The 15478-nt window shown below is 27.8% G+C and overlaps 1 pseudogene; it reads right to left on the bottom strand.

The window, feature by feature from the left end:
• Nucleotides 1-6826: 6826 nt before the first annotated feature.
• LOC125371176 overlaps nucleotides 6827-15478 on the bottom strand; it is a 29542-nt pseudogene continuing 20890 nt past the window's right edge.

Below are 15478 nucleotides of genomic sequence, written 5' to 3' on the forward strand. Positions count from 1 at the left end.
AAAAAAAATTAAAATAACCTAACATGAATTTGAAGTAACTCCACTATGCAACTTAATAAAATTAAATATTAGCTATTAACCCTATCATGGAATTATTTACAGATGAGATAGAGGTACTAACCTTAGAAATAGAAATTGAGATATTGAACAAAATAAAAAAAAATTAAAAAGTTATATTTAGCTCAAGAATAAACAACTTAACTTTTCAAGTATCAGCTTCTAACTAATCATCAGTTCTTCAACTTAACTTGTTCCCATGTAAATCTTACATTCTTCGAGCTCCAACCGTCAAGCAAATATCATTTTTAACAAATTAAAGTTTATAAATTTTCTATTTATCATTAACAATCATCATACCATATTTCAAACAATTCAATTCAAACATCAAACAAAAAAATTAAAATAACCCAACATGACTTTTGAAGTAACTCCATCATGCAACTTAATAAAATTAAAGATTAGCTGCTAACCTTATCATGGATTTATTTAGAGACGAGATAGAGATACTAACTTTAGAAATAGAAATTGAGATAGTGAACAAAAGAAAAAAAATTCAAAAATTACATTTAGCTCAAGAATAAATAACTTAACTTTTCAAGTATCAGCTTCTAACTAATCATCAGTTCCTCAACTTAACTTGTGCCGTCGTAAACCTTATATTTTTGGAGCTTCAGTTTTCAAGCACATACCATTTTTAATAAATTAGAGTTTATAAATTTTCTATTTCTACTTAACAATCATCAGAATATATTACAAACAATTCAATTCAAACATCAAAAAAAAAAGTCATTCAAACAAAACAATTAAAATAACCCAACATGACTTTTGAAGTAACTCCACCGTGCAACTTAAAAAAATTAAAGATTAGCTATTAACCCTATCATGGAATTATTTAGAGATGAGGTAGAGGTATTAACCTTAGAAATAGAAATTAAGACAGTGAATAAAATAAGAAAATTAAAAAGTTATATTTAGCTCAGGAATAAATAGCTTAACTTTTCAAATATCAGCTTCTAACTAATTATCAGTTCTTCAACTTAACTTGTGCCTACGCAAACTTTATATTCTTGGAACTCAAATCTTCAAGCACAGACCATTTTTAACAAATTAGAGTTTATAAACTTTCTATTTCTAATTAACAATCATCAGACTATATTACAAATAATTCAATTCAAATATCAAACAAAAAAAGTCATTCAAGCTTCAACTTAAAATCCAGTCATAATAGCCAATGAACAAAAAGTTAGTATCTTAAGCTAGTTTAAAAAGTGGCTAGTAGAGCAACTTAACTCTTCAAGTTGACAGCTTCCAACTCATGATCAGTTCTTCAACTAAAACTCTAAACAAAGATCCTCATCACTTGTGCCGACGCAAACCTTATGTGTTTCGAGCTCCATTTTTACGCACAGACCATGTCTAAGAAGCTTCGACTTACAATCTAATCATAATAGGCAATGAACAAAAAGTTAGTGCTTTAAGCTAATTTAAAAAGTGGCTAGGAGACCAAGTGAGTTGGACTTGCACAAAAAAGTTTTTTCTACAAACATGCAAAGAGATAATAATTATAGGAAGATAATGGGGATTAGTAAAAATTATAAGAAATATGTAAAGAGAAAGAAAAATTACGAATATGATCCTCCAATAAACTATATTTCAGTATACTTTTTGTTTTCGCTTTGTTTAAAATTTGCAGCATTATGTCCGAGACCGACCGATTGATATCCTACTTGACGTATTTAACATGAAACTTATATGATGTATGAATGAACACGTGCTACTCGACGCATGTGAAGTGTATTGAAAGACCATCAGACACAATGCTCAAGTTTAAAACTTTACGAAAATGATAAAACCATTTCGAAAATAGTCTCAATCTTTTTTAAAATGCTTATAATACTTTTGAAAATTTATAGGTTCATTTCCAAGTCTCGTGGATTATAATTCCTTGAACTTCTGACTTGTGAGCCCTCTAGATCCAGTAAAAATATGATCCTCCAGTAAACTTGAGCGTTGTGTCCAATGGTCTTTCAGTACACATCACATGCAACGAGTCGCACGTGTTCACTCATGCATCATATAAGCTTCATGTCAAATACGTCGAGTAGCACATCGGTCGGTCTCAGACTTAATGCTGCAAGTTTTAAACAAAGTGAAAATGAAAAGTATACTGAAATATATTTTACTGATAATTATTAAAGTATATTGAACGGTTTGAATAAGACTCGATGGATTAAAGTTCTTTGTGTGGATGACGTTTGGCACTCGAGACGTCACAGTAAACTGTATAGCGATTGCGAGTGCATAATAATATGATTGCTTATCAGTGAATCGTACGTGATTGGTCAGGGAGGCCTTAAATAATAATTAATGTGTGTGGATGCTCAAAGAGGTTTTAAATAACATGGTGTTAGGGATATTGATGGGTCTAGGGTGTACTCAAAAGAGAAATTTATAATAACTTAAATTTTATCATTTAATAATTTTATGATGTTTTAATTATTTTGTTGATAGTTATTTTAAATAATTGTTTTACGAGAAAATTATTAAATAACTTTGAGTTTAATTGCAATAGGATATACTTTAATATTTTAGAATTTTAGATAAGTTAAGTTTTTAAATTTAATTTCTTTTGTATTTAAAAATTAGATTGGTATTTTTTTATAATAATAAAATTTGAAAAAGGAAGATAATATATGAATTAAATTCTTTTTTAATAATAAATGGTTGTTAATGGATTTATATTTTTCAATTAGGATGGATGGACTAAGTAAACAGCAATGGATTGACATTAGGATGTTACTTGAGGTGGCAACATATGTAGAGGACACACTTCCTTTTACTATATAGAAAATATATTTTATTATACAATTATTAAGATAATGATTTTCATTTAATAGGAGGATAAAAGAGAAATATGGGATGGATACGCATGCACTCTTGCGTGAGTAAGTTAGAATATAACAATTTAGTTTTACCTTTTGTTTGTAAATTTAATATCTTAAGTAATCATTTATATCATAATTTTTCTTTCTCTCTACATATTTTTTTACAATTTTTACTAATCACCATTATCTTCTTCTAATTATTATCTCTTTGCATGTTTATAGGAAATATTTTTTTGTTCAAGTCCAACTCACTTGGTCTCCTAGCCACTTTTTAAACTTGCTTAAAGAACTAACTTTTTGTTGATTGGCTATTATGACTGGATTGTAAGGTGAAGCTTGTTAAACATGGTCTCTGCTTGAAGATTGGAGCTCGAAGCACATAAGGTTTGCCTCAGCACAAGTAATGAGGGTCTTTGTTTAGAGTTTTAGTTGAAGAACTGATCATGAGTTGGAAGCTGTCAACTTGAAGAGTTAAGTTGCTTTCCTAGCCACTTTTTAAACTAGCTTAAGATACTAACTTTCTGTTCATTGACTATTATGACTGGATTGGAAGTTGAAGCTTGTTAAAAATGGTATGTGCTTGAAGACTAGATGTTAAAGAACATGAGGTTTGCGTCGGCACAAATTAAGTTGAAGAACTGATGATTAATTAGATGCTGATACTTGAAAAGTTAAGTTGTTTATTCTTAAGCTAAATATAACTTCTTAATTTTCTTATTTTGTTAATTATCAAAATTTCTATTTTTAAGTTATTACCTCTACCTCATCTCTAAATAATTCCATGATAGGATTAGTAGCTAATCTTTAATTTTATTAAGTTGCATGGTGGAGTTACTTCAAAAGTCATGTTGGGTAGAGATGAGGTAGAGGTACTAACTTTAAAAATAGAAATTGAGATAGTGCACAAAATAAGAAAATTAAAAAATTATATGTAACTCAAGAATAAACAACTTAAATTTTCAAGTATCAGTTTCTAACTAATCATCAGTTCTTCAATTTAACTTGTGCCGACATAAACCTTATGTTCTTCGAACTCCAATCTTCAAGCACATACAATTTTTAACAAGCTTCAACATCCATTCCAGTCATAATAACCAATGAACAAAAAGTTAGTATCTTAAACTAGTTTAAACAGTAGCTAGGACAACAAATTAACTCTTCAAGTTTACAGCTTCCAACTCATGATCAGTTTTTTAACTAAAACTCTAAAGAAAGAGCCTCATCACTTGTGCCGACGCAAACCTTATATGCTTCGAGCTCCAATCTTCAAGGACAGACCATATTTAACAAGCTTTAACTTGCAATCCAGTCATAATAGCCAATTAAAAAAAATTAGTGCTTTAAGCTAGTTTAAAAAGTGGCTAGGAGACCAAATGAGTTGGACTTGAACAAAAAAGTCTTTCCTATAAACATGCAAAGAGTTAATAATTAGAGGAAGATAATGATGGTTAGCAAAAATTGTAAGAAATATGTAGAGAGAGAAAAATTAGGATATAAACAATTATTTGAGATATTAAATTTACAAAGAAAAGGTAAAACTAAATTGTTATATTCTAACTTACTCACGCAAGAGTACATGGATATCTATGCCATATTTTGCTTTTATCATTCTATTAAATAAAAACTATTATCCTAATAATTGTATAATAAAATATATTTTTGGTATATTAAAAGGAAGTGTGTCCTCTACATATGTTGCCACCTCAAGTAACATCCTAATGTCAATCCATTACTGTTTACTTAGTCCATCCATCCTAATTGGAAAACATAAATCCACTAACAACCATTTATTATTAAAAAAGAATTTAATTCATATAATATCTTCCTCTTTCAAATTTTATTATTATAAAGAATACTAATCTAATTTTTAAATACAAAAAAAATTAAATTTAAAAACTTAACTTATATAAAATTCTAAAATATTAAAGTATACCTTACTGCAATTAAACTCGAGTTATTTAATAATTTTCTCGTAAAACAATCATTTAAAATAACTATCAACAAAACAATCAAAACACCACGAAATTGTTAAATGATAAAATTTAAGTTATTATAAATTTCTCCTATAAATATACCCTAGACCCATCAATATCCCTAACACCACGTTATTTAAAACCTCTTTGAGCATCCACACACAATAATTATTATTTAAGGCCTTTCTGACCAATCACATACGATTCACCGATAAGCAATCATATTATTATGCATTCGCAATCCCATTACAGTTTACTATGACGTCTCGAGTGCCAAACGTCATCCATACAAAGAATTTTGATCCATCGAGTCTTATTCGAACCGTTCAATATACTTTAATAATTCTCAATAAAATATATTTCAGTATACTTTTCATTTTCGCTTTGTTTAAAACTTGCAGCATTATGTCCTAGATCGACCGACCGACGTGCTACTCGACATATTTGACATGAAACTTATATGATGCATGAGTGAACACGTGCGAATCGATGCATGTGAAGTGTACTGAAAGACCATCGGACACAACGCTCAAGTTTAAAGCTTTGCAAAAATGATAAAACTATTTCGAAAAAAGTTTCAATTTCCTTTAAAATGCTTATAATACTTTTGAAAATTGATAGGTTCATTTCCAAGTCTCATGGATCATAATTCTCTGAACATCTGACTTTTGAGCCCTCTAGATCCACTGAGAATATGATCCTCCAGTAAACTGAGAGGGTCCCCACTTTCGCTGTCCAATCAGTCTATTGGATAGTGGCGGCATTTCTTTCTAATGACTGATTAAAATTATAATAAAGATGCAAACACAGACAATCATATCAACATCAATAAACACCAAGCAACACTAATTAAAATAACAATAACAAAGCACTTGTAGCCTAATATTACTTGTCAAGCATGCGCCTATGTCCGATGATTACCCCATCGTCTAGGAGGTTCTAACTCAATCTAGTTATGCAGTTAAAATCTACTTTTTCACATAATACATGCGCGAATCTCATCTTAATCACCAAGCCTGGTCATTCTCATTCGCATTTAAATGTATGCTTATTGCAAAGGGGAGAGGAGAAAAAGCATATACATACATACATGTATAATATACTACTTACAGTAAGGCGCTCCAAAACTAACCTCCATCCATCGCACTTAATGACTCCGGGTTATCTAGTCACAAATATACAAATTAGAGTTTATAAAATTTCAATTTCTAATTAACAATTATTATACTATATTTTGATCACTGTCTCAATTTCTATTTCTAAGATTTGTACCTCTACCCCATCTCTGAATAATTCCATTATAGGGTTAGTAGCTAATCTTTAATTTTATTAAGTTGCATGGTGGAGTTACTTCAAAAGTAATGTCTGGTAAAGATGAGGTAGAAGTACTAACCTTAGAATTAGAAATTGAGATAGTGAACAAAATAAGAAAATTAAAAAAGTTATATTTAGCTCAAGAATAAACTTAAGTTTTCAAGTATCAGCTTCTAACTAATCATCAGTTCTTCAACTTAACTTGTGCCGATGCAAACCTTATGTTCTTCGAGCTCCAATCTTCAAGCACATACCATTTTTAACAAATTAGAGGCAGGCTATTAATTCACTTGAAGGAACCCTCACCACCCACCTAACACTAAGTGATTTTAGCTACGTATTAAGAACATCACTTCACTTGTCATCATGGTTTGTTCTATTTTAGGGATATATGGTAGTCAACTGTCTTCACCAACTATTGAGTTGTTACCCACATCATGACTTCTGAATTCTCATTTCACCATCTCCATATACGTTATTGTTCCATGCCAAAACAAAAGCAAATTAGGATATTATATTTAATTAAATTAGTACAGGCAGAGAGAGGCAGGCTATTAATTCATTTAAAGGAACCCTCACCACCCACCTAACACTGTGATTTTAGTTATGTGTTAAAAACATCACTTCACTTGTCGCCATGGTTTGTTCTATTTTCTATTCCTTCCTAAGGAAAATGCGGTATAAAACAAATCTCCTAATAACACTAGTCAACTAAAAATATAAGAGTCAACTAAAAATATGAGGTCCAGTTATATGTTTATACATAATATAAAACATTTACCTATAGAAGAAAAAATAGTGCATGAAGATTGAAAGGGATGCATTCTTACTGTGTGACCATGAGCATTGCAATGCTCCACAATATGGCGTGTACCATATGCAATACCCTGCAGGTAGCAAGGTATAAAACAACCAATTATCTATCACTTGTGTCAAGGGTCATGCCACAAATAATTCCCTTTGTTTTTGGATCTGCAGCCGGAGACCTATAGCATGAAGAAGTTAACAGCTCAAAAATCTATAACAAAACTTAGGCACTATAACCTGAAAAGGCCTTTCATCACTAATCTTACACCTGTTTTCATGGAAGTTGGGAAGGACATGTACATCTTGTGTTAAAGCAGCAAGGAATGGAGCCTTTATGTAATCGATTATAGTCCTCAATTTATTGTTCAGTAGTTCAAATAGCGATATGTCTGGAAGACAAGGAAAAGTGATACAAGATCAACCATAGTTATTAAAGGCGGGGGCTCAGGGGTGTGCCTGAGAGACGTGAAGTGCAACAACGAAGAAAATAAAGAATTAAACTTCTAAAAGAAATTAAAACTTACACACACATGTACATAATGATACAATCAACAATCTCTTATTCATAACAAACGTTTGACAAAAATCGAGTAAGTAAAAACTTAATGCTAGACATATTGCATAATTAACAATTGAACTTGGCACAAAGATAATGGTAGCATCAATAATTTAAAACGGCATAACTAAAAATCAACATGAAAGAGAAAAGTTATTTTGCTAGTTGTAAATGTAGGATGTGAGGTTTCTAAAAAAGTAGAGAGAAGAGGAAAGAAAAAAAAGAGGTTGTGAAGCCAAAGGACAGAGACCTGAGGAACAGCAGAGACAAAATCAAAAGGTCAAGAAACATCGTTTTATGGATTGAGCCAGTGAAAGAGTTTAACATATGAAAAGCAAGGAAAGAAGGAGGAACTATTTGGGTTTAAAAAAAATAAAGGTAAAATTGGAGTGAAGAATAGAGGAGGTAGAGTCAAAAAAAAAAACATAAAAGAAAGAGTTTAACAAATGAAAAGCAAGCACATACCATTTTTAACAAATTAGAGTTTATAAATTTCCTATTTCTAATTAACAATCATCAGACCATATTACAAAAAATTCAATTCGACCATCAAACAAAAAAATTAAAATAACAAAACATGACTTTTAAAGAAACTCCACCATTCAACTTAATAAAATTAAAGATTAGCTACTAACCCTATCATGGATTTATTTAGAGACGAGATAAAGATACTAACCTTAGAAATAGAAATTGAGATAGTGAAGAAAAAAAAAAACTTCAAAAATTATATTTAGCTTAAGAATAAATAACTTAACTTTTCAAGTATCAGCTTCTAACTAATCATCAGTTCTTCAACTTAACTTGTGCCGACGTAAAGCTTATGTTTTTGGAGCTCCAATCTTCAAGCACATAATAATTTTAACAAATTAGAATTTATAAATTTTCTATTTCTAATTAACAATTATTAGACTATATTACAGACAATTCAATTCAAACAACAAACAAAAAAAGTTATTCAAACAAAAAATATTAAAATAATCCATCATTACTTTTGAAGTAACTACACCATGCAACTTAATAAAATAAAAGATTAGCTACTAACCCTATTATGGAATTATTTAGAGATGAGGTAGAGGTACTAACTTTAGAAATAAATTGAGATAGTTAACTAAATAAGAAAATTAAAAAGTTATATTTAGCTCAAGAATAAACAACTTAACTTTTCAAGTGTCAGCTTTTAACTAATCTTCAGTTCTTCAACTTAACTTGTGTCGACGCAAACGTTATTTTCTTCGAGCTCTAATCTTCAAGCACATAACAAATTTAACAAATTAGAGTTTATAAATTTTCTATTTCTAATTAACAATCATCAGACTATCCTACAAACAAATTCAATTCAAACATAAAACAAAAAAAGGCATTCAAACGAAAAAAACTAAAATAACCCAACATGACTTTTGAAGTAACTCCACCACGCAACTTAATAAAATTAAAATTAGCTACTAACCCTATCACGGAATTATTTAGAGACGAGGTAGATGTATTAATCTTAGAAATAGAAATTGAGATAGTTAACAAAATAAGAAAATTAAAAAGTTATATTTAGCTCAACAATAAACAACTTAACTTTTCAAGTATCAGCTTCTAACTAATCTTCAGTTCTTCAACTTAACTTGTGCTGACACAAACGTTATGTTCTTCGAGCTCCAATCTTCAACACATAACAATTTTAACAAATTAGAGTCTATAAATTTTCTATTTCTAATTAACAATTATTAGACTATATTAGAAACAATTCAATTCAAAAATCAAACAAAAAAAGTTATTCAAACAAAAAAAATTAAAATAACCCAACATGACTTTTGAAGTAACTCCACCATGCAACTTAATAAAATTAAAAATTAGCTACTAACCCTATCATGGAATTAATTAGAGATGAGGTATAGGTACTAACTTTAGAAATAAAAATTTAAATAGTTAACAAAATAAAAAAATTAAAAAGTTATATTTAGCTCAAGAAAAAACAACTTAACTTTTCAAGTATCAACTTCTGACTAATCTTCAGTTCTTCAACTTAACTTGTACTGATGCAAACGTTATGTTCTTCGAGCTCCAATCTTCAAGCACATAACAATTTTAACAAATTAGAATTTATAAATTTTCTAATTCTAATTAACAATTATTAAACTATATTACAAACAATTCAATTCAAACATCAAACAAAAAAAGTTATTCAAACTAAAAAAATTAAAATAACCCAACATGACTTTTGAAGTAACTCTACCATACAACTTAATAAAATTAAAGATTAGCTACTAACCTTATCATAGAATTATTTAGAGATGAGGTATAGGTACTAACTTTAGAAATAGAAATTGAGATAGTTAACAAAATAAGAAAAGTAAAAAATTATATTTAGCTCAACAAAACACAACTTAACTTTTCAAGTATCAGCTTCTGACTAATCTTTAGTTCTTTAACTTAACTTGTGCCGATGCAAACGTTCTATTCTTCGAGCTCCAATCTTCAAGCACATAATAATTTTAACAAATTAGAATTTATAAATTTTCTATTTCTAATTAATAATTATTAGACTATATTACAAACAATTCAATTCAAACATCAAACAAAAAAGTTATTCAAATAAAAAAAATTAAAATAACCCAACATGACTTTTGAAGTAACTCCACCATACAACTTAATAAAATTAAAGATTAGCTACTAACCCTATCATGGAATTATTTAGAGATGAGGTATAGGTGTTAACTTTAGAAATAGAAATTGAGATAGTTAACAAAATAAGAAAATTAAAAAGTTATATTTAGCTCAACAATAAACAACTAAACTTTTCAAGTATTAGCTTCTAACTAATCTTCAGTTCTTCAACTTAACTTGTGCCGATGCAAACGTTATGTTCTTCGAGCTCCAATCTTCAAGCACATAATAATTTTAACAAATTAGAATTTATAAATTTTCTATTTCTAATTAACAATTATTATACTATATTACAAACAATTCAATTCAAACATCAAACAAAAAAAGTTATTCAAACAAAAAATATTAAAATAATCCATCATGACTTTTGAAGTAACTCCACCATGCAACTTAATAAAATTAGAGATTAGCTACTAACATATCATGGAATTATTTAGAGATAAGGTAGAGGTACTAATCTTACAAATAGAAATTGAGATAGTTAACAAAATAAAAAAAATTAAAAAGTTAGATTTAGCTCAAGAATAAACAACTTAACTTTTCAAGTGTCAGCTTTTAACTAATCTTCAGTTCTTCAACTTAACTTGTGCCGACGCAAATGTTATGTTATTCGAGCTCCAATCTTCAAGCACATAACATTTTTAACAAATTAGAGTTTATAAATTTTCTATTTCTATTTAACAATTATCAGACTATACCACAAACAAATTCAATTCAAACCTAAAACAAAAAAGTCATTCAAACAAAAAAAATTAAAATAACCAAACATGACTTTTGAAGTAACTCCACCACGCAACTTAATAAAATTAAAGATTAGCTACTAACCTTATCATAGAATTATTTAGAAATGAGGTAGAGGTATTAATCTTAGAAATAGAAATTGAAATAATTAACAAAATACGAAAATTAAAAAGTTATATTTAGCTCAACAATAAACAACTTAACTTTTCAAGTATCAGTTTCTACCTAATCTTCAGTTCTTCAACTTAACTTGTGCTCACACAAATGTTAGGTTCTTCGAGCTCCAATCTTCAAGCACATAACAATCTTAACAAATTAGAGTTTATAAATTTTCTATTTCTAATTAACAATTATCAGACTATATTATAAGCAATTCAATTCAAACATCAAACAAAAAAAGTTATTCAAACAAAAGAAATTAAAATAACCCAACATGACTTCTGAAGTAACTCCACCATGTAACTTAATAAAATTAAAAACTAGCTACTAACCCTACCATGGAATTAATTAGAGATGAGGAATAGGTACTAACTTTAGAAATAAGAATTTAGATAGTTAACAAAATTAAAAAATTAAAAAGTTATATTTAGCTCAAGAAAAACCAACTTAACTTTTCAAGTATCCACTTCTGACTAATCTTCAGTTCTTCAACTTAACTTGTGCCGATGCAAACGTTATGTTCTTCAAGCTCCAATCTTCAAGCACATAACAATTTTAACAAATTAGAATTTATAAATTTTTTAATTCTAATTAACAATTATTAAACGATATTACAAACAATTCAATTCAAACATCAAACAAAAAAAGTTATTCAAACAAAAAAAATTAAAATAACCCAACATGACTTTTGAAGTAACTCCACCATATAACTTAATAAAATTAAAGATTAGCTACTAACCTTATCATAGAATTATTTAGAGATGAGGTATAGGTACTAACTTTAGAAATAGAAATTGAGATAGTTAACAAAATAAGAAAATCAAAAAATTATATTTAGCTCAACAAAAAATAACTTAACTTTTCAAGTATCAGCTTCTGACTAATTTTTAGTTCTTCAACTTAACTTGTGCCGATGCAAACGTTATGTTCTTCGAGCTCCAATCTTCAAGCACATAACAATTTCAACTAATTAGAATTTATAAATTTTCTATTTCTAATTTACAATTATGAGATTATATTACAAACAATTCAATTCAAACATCAAACAAAAAAAGTTATTCAAACAAAAAAAATTAAAATAACCCAACATGACTTTTGAAGTAACTCCACCATACAACTTAATGAATTTAATGATTAGCTACAAACCCTATTATGGAATTATTTAGAGATGAGGTAGAGGTACTAATCTTAGAAATAGAAATTGAGATAGTTAACAAAATAAGAAAATTAAAAAGTTATATTTAACTCAACAAAAAACAACTTAACTTTTCAAGTATCAGCTTCTGACTAATCTTTAGTTCTTCAACTTAACTTGTGCCGATGCAAACGTTATGTTCTTTGAGCTTCAATCTTCAAGCACATAACAATTTTAACAAATTAGAATTTATAAATTTTCTATTTCTAATTAACAATTATTAGACTATATTACAAAAAATTCAATTCAAATATCAAACAAAAAAAGTTATTCAAACAAAACATATTAAAATAATCCATCATGACTTTTGAAGTAACTCCACCATGCAACTTAATAAAATTAAAGATTAGTACTAACCCTATCATGCAATTATTTAGAGATGAGGTATAGGTGCTAACTTTAAAAATAGAAATTGAGATAGTTAACAAAATAAAAAAATTAAAAAGTTATATTTAGCTCAACAAAAAACAACTTAACTTTTGAAATATCAGCTTCTAACTAATCTTCAGTACTTCAACTTAACTTGTGCCGATGCAAACGTTATGTTCTTCGAGCTCCAATCTTCAAGCTCATAACAATTTTAACAAATTAGAATTTATAAATTTTCTATTTCTAATTAACAATTATTAGACTATATTACAAAAAATTCAATTCAAATATCAAACAAAAAAAGTTATTCAAACAAAAAACATTAAAATAATCCATCATGACTTTTGAAGTAACTCCACCATGCAACTTAATAAAATTAGAGATTAGCTACTAACATATCATGGAATTATTTAGAAATGAGTTAGAGGTACTAATCTTAGAAATAGAAATTGAGATAGTTAACAAAATAAAAAAATTAAAAAGTAAGATTTGGCTAAAGAATAAACAACTTAACTTTTCAAGTGTCAGCTTCTAACTAATCTTCAGTTCTTCAACTTAACTTGTGCCGACGCAAACATTATGTTATTCGAGCTCCAATGTTCAAGTACATAACATTTTTAACAAATTAGAGTTTATAAATTTTCTATTTCTAATTAACAATCATCAGACTATACCACAAACAAATTCAATTCAAACCTAAAATAAAAAAAGTCATTCAAACAAAAAAAATTAAAATAACCTAACATGACTTTTGAAGTAACTCCACCACGCAACTTAATCAAATTAAAGATTAGCTACTAACCCTATCACAGAATTATTCAGAGATGAGGTAGAGGTATTAATCATAGAAATAGAAATTGAAATAGTTAACAAAATAAGAAAATTAAAAAGTTATATTTAGCTCAACAATAAACAACTTAACTTTTCAAGTATCAGCTTCTAACTAATCTTCAGTTCTTTAACTTAACTTGTGCTGACACAAATGTTAGGTTCTTCGAGCTCCAATCTTCAAGCACATAACAATTTTAACAAATTAGAGTTTATAAATTTTCTATTTCAAATTAACAATTATCAGACTATATTATAAACAATTCAATTCAAACATCAAACAAAAAAAGTTATTCAAACAAAAGAAATTAAAATAACCCAACATGACTTTTGAAGTAACTCTACCATGCAACTTAATAAAATTAAAAATTAGCTACTAACCCTATCATGGAATTATTTAGAGATGAGGTATAGGTGCTAACTTTAGAAATAGAAATTGAGATAGTTAACAAAATAAGAAAATTAAAAAGTTATATTTAGCTCAACAAAATACAACTTAACTTTTCAAGTATCAGCTTCTGACTAATCTTCAGTTCTTCAACTTAACTTGTGCCGACGCAAATGTTATGTTCTTCGAGCTCCAATCTTCAAGCACATAACAATTTTAACAAATTAGAATTTATAAATTTTCTAATTCTAATTAACAATTATTAGACTATATTACAAACAATTCAATTCAAACATCAAACAAAAAAAGTTATTCAAACAAAAAATTAAAATAACCCAACATGACTTTTGAAGGAACTCCACTATACAACTTAATAAAATTAAAGATTAGCTACTAACCCTATCATGGAATTATTTAGAGATGAGGTATAAGTGCTAACTTTAGAAATAGAAATTGAGATAGTTAACAAAATAAGAAAATTAAAAAGTTATATTTAGCTCAACAAAAAATAACTTAACTTTTTAAGTATCAGCTTTTGGCTAATCTTCAGTTCTTCAACTTAACTTGTGCCGATGCAAACGTTATGTTCTTCGAGCTCCAATCTTCAAGCACATAACAATTTTAACAAATTAGAATTTATAAATTTTCTATTTCTAATTAACAATTATGAGACTATATTACAAACAATTCAATTCCAATATCAAACAAAAAAAATTATTTAAACAAAAAAAATTATTTAAACAAAAAAAATTAAAATAACCCAACATGACTTTTGAAGTAACTCCACCATACAACTTAATGAAATTAAAGATTATCTACTAACCCTATTATGGAATTATTTAGAGATTAGGTAGAGGTACTAATGTTAGAAATAGAAATTGAGATAGTTAACAAAATAAGAAAATTAAAAAGTTATATTTAGCTCAACAATAAATAACTTAACTTTTCAAGTATCAGCTTCTAACTAATTTTTAGTTCTTCAACTTAACTTGTGCCGATGCAAACGTTATGTTCTTCGAGCTTCAATCTTCAAGCACATAACAATTTTAACAAATTAGAATTTATAAATTTTCTATTTCTAATTAATAATTATTAGACTATATTACAAAAAATTCAATTCAAATATCAAACAAAAAAAGTTATTCAAACAAAAAATATTAAAATAATCCATCATGACTTTTGAAGTAACTCCACCATGCAACTTAATAAAATTAAAGATTAGCTACTAACCCTATCATGCAATTATTTAGAGATGAGGTATAGGTGCTAACTTTAGAAATAGAAATTGAGATAGTTAACAAAATAAAAAAATTAAAAAGTTATATTTAGCTCAACAAAAAACAACTTAACTTTTCAAATATCAGCTTCTAACTAATCTTCAGTACTTCAACTTAACTTGTGCCGATGCAAACGTTATGTTCTTCGAGCTCCAATCTTCAATCTCATAACAATTTTAACAAATTAGAATTTATAAATTTTATATTTCTAATTAACAATTATTAGACTATATTACAAAAATTTCAATTCAAATATCAAACAAAAAAAGTTATTCAAACAAAAAATATTAAAATAATCCATCATGACTTTTGAAGTAACTCCACCATGCAA

This window comes from Ricinus communis, chromosome 9, assembly GCF_019578655.1.
Source record: "Ricinus communis isolate WT05 ecotype wild-type chromosome 9, ASM1957865v1, whole genome shotgun sequence".
In the NCBI taxonomy this organism is placed as follows: domain Eukaryota; kingdom Viridiplantae; phylum Streptophyta; class Magnoliopsida; order Malpighiales; family Euphorbiaceae; genus Ricinus; species Ricinus communis.